This window comes from Tamandua tetradactyla, chromosome 14 (genome assembly GCF_023851605.1).
Source record: "Tamandua tetradactyla isolate mTamTet1 chromosome 14, mTamTet1.pri, whole genome shotgun sequence".
Classification (NCBI taxonomy): domain Eukaryota; kingdom Metazoa; phylum Chordata; class Mammalia; order Pilosa; family Myrmecophagidae; genus Tamandua; species Tamandua tetradactyla.
The window spans coordinates 14,006,486-14,022,147 of NC_135340.1; the positions used below are offsets into that span (position 1 = coordinate 14,006,486).

General features: G+C 36.0%; 1 long non-coding RNA gene across 3 annotated transcripts in view; it reads right to left on the reverse strand.

Annotated features, from left to right (window-relative positions):
* Positions 1 to 359: 359 nt before the first annotated feature.
* The window catches only part of LOC143655605 (uncharacterized), a 35,340-nt gene continuing 20,037 nt past the window's right edge, over positions 360 to 15,662 (reverse strand). For 2 of the 3 annotated variants that reach the window (XR_013162177.1, XR_013162176.1), the window contains 2 exons: positions 1,553 to 1,638; positions 360 to 606 (listed from right to left, as the gene is read on the reverse strand). This is a non-coding gene — a long non-coding RNA (uncharacterized LOC143655605). Of the gene's footprint in view, positions 607 to 1,552; positions 1,639 to 2,314; positions 2,538 to 15,662 lie in introns of all 3 variants that reach the window. The other variant, XR_013162178.1, reaches the window with a different exon arrangement.

Consider the following 15,662-nt stretch of genomic DNA (forward strand, 5'->3'; position numbering starts at 1 on the left):
ATACAGACTGTACAACGGGACTGGATATAAAAACTCAGAAATGGACAGCACAATACTACCCAATTGTAATGCAATTATGTTAAAACACTGAATGAAGCTGCATGTGAGGTATAGGTTTTTTGTTTTTTTCTATTATTGTTTTAATTCTTATTCTGTTGTCTTTTTATTTCTTTTTCTAAATCGATGCAAATGTACTAAGAAATGATGAATATGCAACCATGTGATGTTATTAAGAATTACTGATTGTACATGTAGATTGGAATGATTTCTAATTGTTTTGTTAATTCTTTTTTAATTAATAAAAAAAAAAACTTAAAAAAAAAAAACACATCCAAACTTAAAAAAAAAAAAAAAAAAGAACCGTCTTAAATTCAATGAGCTAAAGGAAACTATGAATGAAGAACTAAAGGAAATTTGAAAATGTCTCAACAAAATAAAAGAAACAGCAATTATAAAAAACAACCAGACTGGGGAGCACAGGTAGTTCAGTGGTTAGAAGGCCATCATCCATGAGGGAGACACATTACTTTTATTTGGAGTTGCACCAAATTTTTGGTTCCTAAGACCAATGGATTACTTCTAGGGTTCAATTCCCAGACCATGCACCTAAAAAAAAAGAAAAAAAAAAGTAAAAAAATAACCTAACCAAACCGAAATTCTGGAGCTGAAAATACAGTAAATGAAAGGAAAAACTCACTACAGACTACAACAACAGATTTGAGCAGGTGGAAGAAAAGATCAGCAAACTTAAGGACAATTGAATGATCCATTATGAAGAGCAGAAAGAAAAAAGAATGGAGAAAAATTGAGTTTGAGGGACCTGTGGGACACCACCAAGCATTCCAACATATACATCATAAGAGGTGCTTAAAGACAAGAGAGTATTTGATACAATAATGGCCAAAAACTTTCTAAATCTGGATGCATGGGTGTTTCAGTGGTAGAATCCTCACTTTCATGTGAGAGACTGGGTTTGATTTCCAGACATACATCCAAAAAAAAGAATACTTCCCAAATTTTGGAAAGACATGAATATACACATCCAGGAAGTTCAATAATCTCCAAGTAAGATACACTTAAAAAGACCTACATAAAGACTCATTATTATGCCTAAATATTCAAAACAAAAAATAAAGAGAACATTTTGAAATCCACAACAGGGAAGTGACTTGTCAATAAGAATAACAACTTATTTCTCATCAGAAACCATGGAAGCTAGAAGAGGACACATTTAAATTACTTAAAAGAAAAACTGTCCACCAAAATACCTATAGGTGCTATACCTACACCTATAGATATATCTGGCAAAAATACCTATACCTATAGATATATTTGGCAAAATTATTCTTCCAGAATGAAGGAGAAATTAAGAGATTCCAGGTACGCAAAAATCAGAGGAGTTCTTTGCCAGAAGACCTGCCCTGCAAAAATGCTTAGGGGAGTCTTTCATGAAACAAAAAAAAATTTATTTATTATGGTTTGCAAGACAGTAACGCAAATCATAATAAATAAATATCACTGGTAAAGGTAGCTACATAGGTAAATACAAAACCTTGTATCAGGGGCGGGCAATAGTGGCTCAGTGGCAGAGTTCTTGCCTGCCATGCCGGAGACCTGGGTTGGATTACCACTGCCTGCCTGTGTTAAAAAAAAGAACCCTGTATTAATTTACTTTTGGCTTGTAAGTGATTTTTCTTTTTCTATATGACATAAAAGGCAAATGTGTACAATAATAATTAAAATATTATCAAAATATTATCATCCTATTACATATAAAGATGTAGTCTAAAACAATAACATTATAAAGGAGACATTAAAATCACGGTATCTTTTCTGATCCAAATGGAATGAAGTTAGAAGTCAACAACAGAAGGAAAGCTCAAAAATTTACAAATATGTAGAACTTAAACAGGACACTCTTAAACAACCAAAAAGTCAAAGAAAAAAGTCAAATGGAAATTAGGAAATACTCAGAGATGAATGAAAACGAAAATACAATATACCAAAACATATGGGATACAGCTAAAGCAGTACTTAGAAGGAAATTTATACCTACTGCGCTGGTTTTAAATTGTTAGGTACACCAGAAGTCATGTTCTTTTAATCCAAACTTGTGGGGGCAGATCTATTGTTGGGGGGAGCTTCTGATTAGGTTGCTTCCATGGAGAAGTGACCTTGCCCATTCAAGGTGGATCTTAATCAGCTTACTAATCATTTAAGAGAGCCCACAGAGTTTAGAGAAGCTAAGAAAGAAAATTTCCCAGTAGAAGCCAGACGGACCCACAGGAGCAGAGTTAGCCATACTGAAACCTACCTGGGAGAGAAGGGCCAGCAGACATTGCCATGTGCCTTCCCATGTGACAGAGGAACCCCAGATGCCAGCCACCTTTCCTCTGAAAAGGTATCCTCTTGTTGGTACCATAATAAGGACATTTTCATAGCCTTAGAGTTGTAATTTGTAACTGAAATTCCCTTGTAAAAGCCAATCCATTTTCTACATTCTGGAAGATTTAGCAAACTGAAATACCTATGAACACCTACATTAAAAAAAAAAAGAAGTATCTCAAACCTAACTTCACATCTTGAGGAACTAGAAAAAGATGAGTAAAGTAAAACCAAAGTTCGCAGAAGGAAGGAAGGAAGATTAGAGTGGAGAGAAATGAAATGAACATAAAAAAAAACAACTGAGGGAATTAACAAAATTAAAAATTGATTCATTGAAAAACAATCAATAAAATTTACAAACCTTCAGCCAGACTGACCAAGAAAATAATGAAGAACATACAAAAAAACTGAAATCAGAAACAAAAGGGGGCACATTACTACTGACACAAAAATAATGATTACAAGAAAATGCTATGAACAATTGTATGCCAACAAAATAGAGAACCTAGATGAAGTGGACAAATTTCTAGAAGAATATAAATATTAACAGACCTATAACAAGTACAGAGATTGAATCAGTAATCAAAAGATTCCCAATAAAGAAAAATCCAGGATCATAAGGCTTCATTCCCGAACTCTACCAAACATTTAAAAAAGCAGTAATGCCAATCCTTCTCAAACTTTCCAAAAAACAGAACAGGAGGGAACTCTTCTTAACTGACTCTATGTGACTAAAGTCAGATAAAGACAGCACAAGAGGGAGGGGCCAAGATGGCAGCTTAGTAAGGTACGTGCGTCTTAGTTCCTCCTCCAGAGCAACTACTAGGTGAACAGAAACAGTGCAGAACAGCTCGTGGGGCCACGGCAGGGAATGGACACACAACGTACCCCAGTCTGGACTGGCTAGTCTGTCCGCGAGACTCTGCTGCGGTGAGATCCCCGAGCAGCGCGCGATTCCCCGAGCCGCGGCAGCTGTGGCGGCCGGAGCTCCTCCCTCCCTCCTTCCCAGGCCGGCTGAGAGTCTCGGAGAGGCAAGTTTCCCAAGTCGCGGCAGCCAGTGCCCCTCTTTTGCGGGCGGCTTCCTGGACCGGCTACGAGTCTCGGATCAGAGGGCTACCCAAGCCACGGCAGCCGGCGCCCCTCTTTTGTGGGCGGCTACCTGGACCGGCTACAAGTCTCGGATCAGAGGGCTACCCAAGCCGAGGGGGCCTGCGACCAGTGCCCCTCACCCGCGGGCAGCTTCCTGGTCCGGTGGCGAATTCCCCAGGCCTCGGCGGCCGGCGACCGACGCCCCTCCCCCACGGGCGGCTTCCTGGTCCGGTGGCGAATTCACCGAGCCGCTGCGGCCGGCGACCGACACCCCTCCAGGGAGAGGAGGGAATTTCTGACAGTGGCAGGGACGGGTACCAACCAAACACCAAAACGGGAATTAATAAAGGAGCCACAGGGTCCCCTCAAGCCACAGCGACTGACGCCCCCACCACGCGCGGCCCCCCGGACCAACTGAGAGAATTGGATCAGAAACCCCAGGCCGCGGAGAACGGTGACCGGGGGGATCCCTTCCAAACATGTGAGAACAACGTGTGCCATGACCGCCACCTACAGGGCAGGATAAGAAAAACAGAACCCAGAGATTTCACAGAAAAATCTTACAACCTTGTTGGGTCCGACACCCAGGGAAATCTGACTAAATGCCCAGACGCCAGCAGAAAACAACGGACCACGCACAGAAGATTGAGAATATGGCCCAGTCAAAGGAACAAACCAATAGTTCAAATGAGATACAGGAGCTGAGACAACTAATGCTGAATATACGAACAGAAATGGAAAACCACTTCAAAAATGAAATCGATTAATTGAGGGAGGACATGAAGAAGACATGGGCTGAAAAAAAGAAGAAATAGAAAAACTGAAAAAACAAATCACAGAACTTATGGAAGTGAAGGATAAAGTAGAAAAGATGGAAAAAACAATGGATACCTACAATGATAGATTTAAAGAGACAGATGATAGAATTAGTGATTTGGAGGATGGAACATCTGAATTCCAAAAAGAAACAGAAACTATCGGGAAAAGAATGGAAAAATTTGAACAGGGTATCAGGGAACTCAAGGACAATATGAACCACACAAATATACATGTTGTGGGTGTCCCAGAAGGAGAAGAGAAGGGAAAAGGAGGAGAAAAATTAATGGAAGAAATAATCACTGAAAATTTACCAACTCTTATGAAAGACCTAAAATTACAGATCCAAGAAGTGCAGCACACCCCAAAGAGATTAGACCCAAATAGGTGTTCTCCAAGACACTTACTAGTTAGAATGTCAGAGGTCAAAGAGAAAGAGAGGATCTTGAAAGCAGCAAGAGAAAAACAATCCATCACATACAAGGGAAACCCAATAAGACTATGTGTAGATTTCTCAGCAGAAACCATGGAAGCTAGAAGACAGTGGGATGATATATATAAATTACTAAAAGAGAAAAATTGCCAACCAAGATTCCTATATCCAACAAAATTGTCCTTCAAAAATGAGGGAGAAATTAAAACATTCTCAGACAAAAAGTCATTGAGAGGATTTGTGACCAAGAGACCAGCTCTGCAAGAAATACTAAAGGGAGCACTAGAGTCAGATACAAAAAGACAGAAGAGAGAGGTATGGAGAAGAGTGTAGAAAGAAGGAAAATCAGATATGATATATATAATACAAAAGGCAAAATGTTAGAGGAAAATATTATCCAAACAGTAATAACACTAAATGTTAATGGACTGAATATCCCAATCAAAAGACATAGACTGGCAGAATGGATTAAAAACCAGGATCCTTCTATATGCTGTCTACAGGAAACACATCTCAGACCCAAAGATAAACATAGGTTGAAAGTGAAAGGTTGGGAAAAGATATTTCATGCAAATAACAACCAGAAAAGAGCAGGAGTGGCTATACTAATATCCAACAAATTAGACTTCAAATGTAAAACAGTTAAAAGAGACAAAGAAGGACACTATATACTAATAAAAGGAACAATTAAACAAGAAGACATAACAATCATAAATATTTACGCACCGAACCAGAATGCCCCAAAATACGTGAGGAATACACTGCAAACACTGAAAAGGGAAACAGACACAAATACCATAATACTTGGAGACTTCAATTCACCACTCTCATCAATGGACAGAACATCTAGACAGAGGATCAATAAAGAAATAGAGAATCTGAATATTACTATAAATGAGCTAGACTTAACAGACATTTATAGGACATTACATCCCACAACAGCAGGATACACCTTTTTCTCAAGTGCTCATGGATCATTCTCAAAGATAGACCATATGCTGGGTCACAAAGCAAGTCTTAACAAATTTTAAAAGATTGAAATCATACACAACACTTTCTCGGATCATAAAGGAATGAAGTTGGAAATCAATAATAGGCGGAGTGCCAGAAAATTCACAAATACGTGGAGACTAAACAACACACTCCTAAACAACGAGTGGGTCAAAGAAGAAATTGCTAGAGAAATTAGCAAATACCTAGAGGCGAATGAAAATGAAAACACAACATATCAAAACTTATGAGATGCAGCAAAGGCAGTGCTAAGAGGGAAATTTATTGCCCTAAATGCCTATATCAGAAAAGAAGAAAAGGCAAAAATTCAGGAATTAACTATCCATTTGGAAGAACTGGAGAAAGAACAGCAAGCTAACCCCAAAGCAAGCAAAAGGAAAGAAATAACAAAGATTAGAGCACAAATAAATGAAATTGAAAACATGAAAACAATAGAGAAAATCAATAAGACCAGAAGTTGGTTCTATGAGAAAATCAGTAAGATTGATGGGCCCTTATCAAGATTGACAAAAAGAAGAAGAGAGAGGATGCAAATAAATAAGATCAGAAATGGAAGAGGAGACATAACTACTGACCTCACAGAAATAAAGGAGGTAATAACAGGATACTATGAACAACTTTACGCTAATAAATACAACAATTTAGATGAAATAGACAGGTTCCTGGAAAGACATGAACAACCAACTTTGACTCAAGAAGAAATAGATGACCTCAACAAACCAATCACAAGTAAAGAAATTGAATTAGTCATTCAAAAGCTTCCTAAACAGAAAAGTCCAGGACCAGATGGCTTCACATGTGAATTCTATCAAACATTCCAGAAAGAATTAGTACCAAATCTCCTCAAACTCTTCAAAAAAATCAAAGTGGAGGGAAAACTACCTAATTCATTCTATGAAGCCAACATCACCCTCATACCAAAACCAGGCAAAGATATTACAAAAAAAGAAAACTACAGGCCAATCTCTCTAATGAATATAGATGCAAAAATCCTCAATAAAATTCTAGCAAATCGTATCCAACAACACATTAAAAGAGTTACACATCATGACCAAGTAGGATTCATCCCAGGTATGCAAGGATGGTTCAACATAAGAAAATCAATTAATGTAATACACCGTATCAACAAATCAAAGCAGAAAAATCACATGATCATCTCAATTGATGCAGAGAAGGCATTTGACAAGATTCAACATCCTTTCCTGTTGAAAACACTTCAAAAGATAGGAATACAAGGGAACTTCCTTAAAATGATAGAGGGAATATATGAAAAACCCACAGCTAATATCATCCTCAATGGGGAAAAATTGAAAACTTTCCCCCTAAGATCAGGAACAAGACAAGGATGTCCACTATCACCACTATTATTCAACATTGTGTTGGAGGTTCTAGCCAGAGCAATTAGACAAGAAAAAGAAATACAAGGCATCAAAATTGGAAAGGAAGAAGTAAAACTATCACTGTTTGCAGACGATATGATACTATACGTCGAAAACCCGGAAAAATCCACAACAAAACTACTAGAGCTAATAAATGAGTACAGCAAAGTAGCAGGTTACAAGACCAACATTCAAAAATCAGTAGCATTTCTATACACTAGCAATGAACAAGCTGAGGGGGAAATCAAGAAACGAATCCCATTTACAATTGCAACTAAAAGAATGAAATACCTAGGAATAAATTTAACTAAAGAGACAAAAAACATCTATAAAGAGAACTACAAAAAACTGTTAAAAGAAATCACAGAAGACCTAAATAGATGGAAGGGCATACCGTGTTCATGGATTGGAAGACTAAATATAGTTAAGATGGCAATCCTACCTAAATTGATTTACAGATTCAATGCAATACCAATCAGAATCCCAACAACTTATTTTTCAGAAATAGAAAAACCAATAAGCAAATTTATCTGGAAGGGCACGGTGCCCCGAATTGCTAAAAACATCTTGAGGAAAAAAACGAAGCTGGAGGTCTCGCACTGCCTGACTTTAAGGCATATTATGAAGCCACAGTGGTCAAAACAGCATGGTATTGGCATAAAGATAGATATATCGACCAATGGAATCGAATAGAGTGCTCAGATATAGACCCTCTCATCTATGGACATTTGATCTTTGATAAGGCAGTCAAGCCAACTCACCTGGGACAGAACAGTCTCTTCAATAAATGGTGCCTAGAGAACTGGATATCCATATGCAAAAGAACGAAAGAAGACCCATCTCTCACACCCTATACAAAAGTTAACTCAAAATGGATCAAAGATCTAAACATTAGGTCTAAGACCATAAAACAGTTAGAGGAAAATGTTGGGAGATATCTTACGAATCTTACAATTGGAGGCAGTTTTATGGACCTTAAACCTAAAGCAAGAGCACTGAAAAAGGAAATAAATAAATGGGATCTCCTCAAAATTAAACACTTTTGTGTGTCAAAGAACTTCATCAAGAAAGTAGAAAGACAGCCTACACAATGGGAGACAATATTTGGAAATGACATATCAGATAAAGGTCTAGTATCCAGAATTTATAAAGAGATTGTTCAACTCAACAACAAAAAGACAGCCAACCCAATTACAAAATGGGAAAAAGACTTGAACAGACACCTCTCAGAAGAGGAAATACAAATGGCCAAAAGGCACATGAAGAGATGCTCAATGTCCCTGGCCATTACAGAAATGCAAATCAAAACCACAATGAGATATCATCTCACACCCACCAGAATGGCCATTATCAACAAAACAGAAAATGACAAGTGCTGGAGAGGATGCGGAGAAAGAGGCACACTTATCCACTGTTGGTGGGAATGTCAAATGGTGCAACCACTGTGGAAGGCAGTTTGGTGGTTCCTCAAAAAGCTGAATATAGAATTGCCATACGACCCAGCAATACCATTGCTGGGAATCTACTCAAAGGAATTAAGGGCAAAAACTCAAATGGACATTTGCACACCAATGTTTATAGCAGCGTTATTTACAATTGCAAAGAGATGGAAACAGCCAAAATATTCATCAACAGACGAGTGGCTAAACAAACTGTGGTATATACATACGATGGAATATTATGCAGCTTTAAGACAGGATAAACTTATGAAGCATGTTATAACATGGATGGACCTAGAGAACATTATGCTGAGTGAGTCTAGCCAAAAACTAAAAGACAAATACTGTATGGTCCCAATGATGTGAATCGACACTCGAGAATAAACTTGGAATATGTCATTGGTAACAGAGTCCAGCAGGAGTTAGAAACAGGGTAAGATAATGGGTAATTGGAGCTGATGGGATACAGACTGTGCAATAGGACTAGATACAAAAACTCAAAAATGGACAGCACAATAATACCTAATTGTAATCATGTTAAAACACTGAATGAAGCTGCATCCGAGCTATAGGTTTTTGTTTTGTTTTGTTTTGTTTTGTTTTTACTACTATTACTTTTATTTTTTTCTCTATATTAACATTCTATATCTTTTTCGGTTGTGTTGCTAGTTCTTCTAAACTGATACAAATGTACTAAGAAACGATGATCATGCATCTATGTGATGATGTTAAGAATTACTGATTGCATATGTAGAACGGTATGATTTCTAAATGTTGGGTTAATTTCTTTTTTTCCGTTAATTAATAAAAAAAAAAAAGACAGCACTAGAAAAGAAAATCACAGACCAATATCTTTTATGAATATAGATGCAAAATGTTCAAAAAAGTACTGAAAACAGAATACAACAACCAAGTAGGGCTTATCCCAGGAATGCAAGGTGATTTAATTTTTTTTGTTGTTGTTGTTTTTCTCTGTTTTTAGTTTTTATTTGATTATTTTGCTTTGTTTTGTTTTTAGGGTGATTCAATTTTTAAAACGTCAATATAATATGCCACATTAATAAAACAAAGAAGAAAAAAACCACATGATAATTTCAACTGATGCAAAAATGGTGTTTAATGAAATCCAACATCCTTTCATGATTTAAAAAAATTCTTAGAAAACTGAAACAGAAGGTAACTTTCTCAACATGATAAAAGGCATTTATGATAAACCACTGCTAAAATTAGACTCAACAGTAAAAGACTGTTGGAGACAAAAATGTTACAGTGACCACCACAACTGTACTAGAAGTTCTGGCCAGAGCAATTAGGCAAGGAAAGGAAATAAACGTTATCTAAATTAGAAAGGAAAAAGTAAAACTATCTATTCTAAAGGACATGATCCTATATAGAGAGAAGCCTGAAGATTCTTTAAGAAAGTTACCAAAGTTAATAAATTAATTCACAAAGTTGCAATGTATAAGAAAAACTTGCAAAAAACAGCTGTGTTTTCAAGTACCAGTAATGAACAATCCAAACAGGAAATAAAAAAAAATTCCACTTATTCTAAAAGAATGAACTACGTAGAAATAAATTTAACTAAGGAGGTAAAAGAAAAAGCACAAACCATTTTAAAAGCCATAAAAACTAAAGAAGACCCTAAATAAATGGAAAATCTCATGGTTTAAAAGAATTACTATCATTAGGCTGCCAATACCACCTAAAGCAATCTACAAATTCAATGTAATCCTTAATTAAAATTCCAGCAGCCTGTTTTGCAGAAATGGAAAAGCCAATATTTGAAATTCAAATGGAAATGCAACAAGCCCAAATTGCCAAAATAATTTTGAAGAAAAAAATAACAAAGTTGGAGAACTTACAATTCAAGATTTCAAAACTTACTACAATGCTACAATAACCAAAATAGTGTGGTACTGGTATAAGGACAGACATACAGACCAATGGAATAGAACTAAGAGTCCAGAAATAACCCCCGCCCCCACATCCATGGTCAGCTGATTTTGACAAAGGCACCAAATCCACTCAATGGGAAATGAATAGTCTCTTCAAAAATGGGTGGTAGGACAAGTGGAAATCCACATGATAAAGAATGAATTTTGACATCTACTTCTCACTATATACAAAAATTGAATCAAAATAGAACAATGACCTAAAGATAAGAACTAATATTAGACAACTCTTAGAAGAAAACATAGGGAAATATATTCAGGACCTTGTGTTAAGCAAAGGATGACATCAAAAGCACATGCAACAAAAGAAAAAAATAGATAAACTGACCTTCTGCACATCAATGGACATTATCAAGAGAATGAAAAGACAACAAACAGGATGGGAGAAATTATTTGGAAATCATATATCTGATAAAGGTTTCATATCTAAAATTATAATACAAAGAACCTCTATGACTCAACAACAAAAAGACAACACAATTAAAAATGGACAAAGATTCGACCAAAGGAGGAAGAGTGAAATGAGACTAAGTGTCAATGGCTGAGAGATTCCAAACAGAGTTGAGAGGTTATCCTGGAGGTTATTCTTATGCATTAAGTAGATATCACCTTGTTGTTCAAGATGTAGTGGAGAGGCTGGAGGGAACTGCCTGAACATGTAGAGCTGTGTTCCAGTAGCCATGTTTCTTGATGATTGAACAATGATATAGCTTTCACAATGAGACTCTGTGAATGTGAAAACCTTGTGTCTGATGCTCCTTTTAGCTACTATATCAACAGAAGAGTAGAACATATGGAATAAAAATAAATAATAGGGGGGAACAAATGTTAAAATAAATTTAGTTTGAAATGCTAGTGGTAAATGAAAGCGAGGGGTAAGGGGTATGGTATGTATAATCTTTTTTTTCTCTATTATCGTTTTATTTCTTTTTCTGTGTCTTTTTCTTTTTCTAAATCGATGCAAATGTTCTAAGAAATGATGAATATGCAACTATGTGATGATATTAAGAATTACTGATTGTATATGTAGAATGGAATGATATCTTAATGTTTTGTTTGTTAATTTTTTTAATTAATAAAAAAAGTTAAAAAAATGGACAAAGAATTTGAACAGCCATTTATCCAAAAATAAATGAAGAATAAATAGCAAATAAGAACATAAAAGGATGCTCAACATCATTAGCTATTAGGGAAATGCAAATCAAAACCACAATGAGATACTATTTCACACCTACTAAGATGGTTGTGACTAAAAAATGGAAAATAAGTGTTGACAAGGATATGAAGAAATAGGGGCCCTAGTACATTGTTGGTAGAAATGTCAAATGGTGCAGCAACTGTTGAAAACATGTTGGCAATCCCTCAAAAAACTAAGCAGAGAAATACCACGTAACCTAGCAATCCCACTTCAAGGTATATACCAAAAAAAACTGAGAGCAGGGACTCAAAAAGATATTTATAATGTTCATAGCAGTATTATTTACAATAGCCTAAAGGTGGAAGCAACCCAACTGTTCATCAACAGAGGAATGGATATGATGAGTACAATGAATGGAATATTATTCAGTCATAAAAAAGAATGAAAAGTTTTGATACATGCTACAGCACGGATGAACCTTAAAGACACCATGTTGAGTGAAATAATCAGACACAAAAGACAAATACTATATGATTTCTTTCATATGAAATACTTAGAATAAGCAAATTAATAAAGACAGAAAACAGAAAAACTGGTGTCTATAAAATGCAAATGAAGAGCAATTAAAGATGTTTCAAAGTCTACTAATTTTGCAAATTTATCAATCTGTATTAAACCTGTTTGCCTTCATTGATTAAATATGAGTTTAGGGAAAATCCTGATGATAGGTCCTTAACTCTATAATTATAGTTTAAAAACTTGCTACATTAGAAAGTCCTCAGCTATCCCAACACATTTACATTTTTTTCAGTCTCAACAATAATAGCATTTCCTTGTATGCTATGGTAAGAATACAATCTTTATCCCAAAATAAAAAGTCACCAAAACATTTTTAGCAAGAGAATAACAAACTAGATTTGGATTATAAAAGGAGGACTCCAGCTGTAGTATGGAGAATGAATTTCTAATATAGGGGACAGGGGGCTGAGGAAGAGTGAAGGGTTAGAAGTGTGATGCTATCATAAAAGACAAGACACGTGGTTATTGCAATGATACACGTAAAAAGAATTTTGGATAATAGTCCATGCCAAGACTATGGACTAGTGTGGTAGCAGCAGAAAGAAAACAGGAGGAGTTGAAGAGAGATTTAGAAAGTAAAATTGCCTAGACTTGACTTTACACACTGTATACAGGGAATGAGGTTGAGAGAGCTCTCCAGGACATCTCTTCGGTTCCAGGCTAGAAGTATAGAATGGATGGTAATTCCATTGACTAGAAGGGGGCACTGGAACAGACCTGTCACCAAAAAGTAGAATAGACATGATTCTGATTAGAGGCATGTGCTGGTTTGAAAGCGTTGTGCAACCCAGAAAAGCCATGTTCTTTAACCCTGATACAGCATTATTGAATGGTATCTTTTGATTAACTTGTTTCCATAGAGACATGACCCACTCAAATGTGGGTGGTACCTTTTATGTGGTTTCCATGAAGTTGTGTCTCCACCCATTGAAGGTGGGGTCACTTACTGAAGTCCTTTAAGAGTGAACCATTTTGGGAAAAAGCTTTATAACCCACCCAGCCACAGATCTTTGCAGATGCAGAAGGAAAACACTCCTGGGGAAGCCTTATGAAACAAGAAACCGAGAGAGAAAGCTAGCAGATGCAGCCCTGTGCCTTCCCAGCTGACAGAGGTGTCCAGAAGCCAAAGACCCCAGCAGACTCCAGCAGCATGTCTTCCTACAGGTGTTTCGGAAGGCATCAGCCCTTCTTGAGTGAAGGTACCCTCCTGTTGGTGCCTTAATTTAGACATTTTCATAGCCCTAGGACTGTAAACTTGCAACTTAATAAATTCCCTTTATAAAAGCTGTTCTGTTTCTGGTATGTTGTATTCCAGCAGCTTTAGCAAACCAATACAAGGCATTTTGAGTTTGAGGTGGAAATCACAGAAAGAGTGCTGGCACAAAGTAAATGGAGCTGATAGTATTATTATAATCATCTCCAATCCTCCCACTCCTTGTCCCCTGTATCTAAGTACTTTCCCACAGAAAAGTATAGAATAAATTCTAAACTTCATTGGGAAAAATAAGCAGAAAATTATATTAAACACTATCTAGACGACTCTTGGAAAAGAGAAAGGCCTCTCACCTACGTAAGGGTAGAAAAACTAACAGTCCAGGGTTTGTGCCAAGTCAAAAAGAAAGGGCTCTTTTCCAAAGAAATGCAATAACAGAGAGTTAGAGTTCATAGATTAGGTGATGATAACCGGAATGAAGTCTAATGGTAATGAAGGGATGCCAGCTAATATCCAGGCCTCTGCCTACACATCCTAAAATAAAGCCTTCCAGTTGATATAACCCATCCACAATAAACAGGCTCTCACTCACCAAAAGAAGCCCATTGGAAATAGACCTATTTACTCAACAGCAAAGGAAACTCAGGTCTACTACCACAATGACCAATATATCCTTTATTCTTAAAAAGTTTTAAAGAATTTTTAGACATATAAAAAAAATAGCAGCAAGGAAGACCAAAAAAAAAAAAGAAACAGAACTAATCCTAGAGAAAACAAAGATTACTCAAGAAAAAGACAATTTTTAAAAACAATTCTAATTAGTAACTTTATAGAATTTTGAAGAGACATCCATAAAACAAAAATAGGATGTCATAGAAGAAGTGCTAAGAGATAAAAGTTCATTAAACATAAATGACTCCTGAAGAAAATTTTTTGAAAGAATTGGAAAACTACATGGAAATTTCCTAGAACACAGAGCAAAAAGAGAAGATATGAAAGAACAAACAATGAGATGGAGGACAAACCTAAGAGGTCCAATATCCAACAAGAGTCACAGAAAGAGAAAACAGAGAAAAATATAGGGATGGAAATAATAATTTTAAAAAAATCAGGAAATACATCTTCATATCAAAAGACTACATCAAATGCCAATCCAATGAATAAATAAGATTTCTAAGCATGAATTTTATATGGAAAATATTTAAATACTTTCAGAGAGATAATAATTAAGCAGCCATAGTCTTTTCATTAACAACAAAATGCTAGAAGACCAATGGAGTCATGCATTCAAAGTTCTGAGGGAAAATATTTTGAACTTATAATTCTATACCTATTTATCTGTCAAAGGTCAAACAAAAACATTTTCAGAAAAATAAGAACCCTCCAATTTATCATTAACAATGTTCTGAAGATACTGAGGATGTTTTTCCATAAAATGAGGTGAGAAACAAAGAAAATGTTGGATCTAAGGAACAGATCTAACCTATGAATTCAATAAAGGGAAGATCCAGAATGACAGCTGTAGAGTAGACCTAGAGGGTAACAAATCCTAAGTGAGTCAGATAGAGAAAAGGCTCTCAAAGGACTCTCAAAGAACAAAATAGGTTCATATAACCCTATGACAGAGAAGCTATTTGAGGGTATCTTATTCTTTTGTTACTTAGAAGAAAGTAGGGGGGGCAGTGGGAAAAGGGGATAGATGATAGTTGGATAGATAACAGATTGACAGACATACAGACCAACCCACTGACACCCACCCCATGGCTCCATTATAAAGCAAATCAAAACATCATATAATGTTGAGGAATTTATGGAGTAGAATCAAAGATAATCCATTTGATCTTGATCTTGGACACACTGTTAGGTTCATAACTTTGGACCCAGAGACAAAGAAATAAAACCATAGTGTACTATTTCTTATTGTGTAATCATACAAAGTTAAATAATTAAATATTTTTACTGATTTCTTTGAATAAACTTTTAATTTTAGAATAGTTTTAGAGTTACTAAAAAGTTGTAAAGATAGTTCCCATATAACTCTTACCCAGTTTTCCATATGATAAACTTCTTACATTATACATTTGCCACAACTAAGGAATGTATACTGGTGTACTCCTATTAATTAGACTACATACTGTACTCAGATTTCACTAATTTTTCCCTAACATTCTTTTCTGTTCAAGGATCCTATCCAGAATATGTTACAATTAGTCATCATTTCTCCCTAC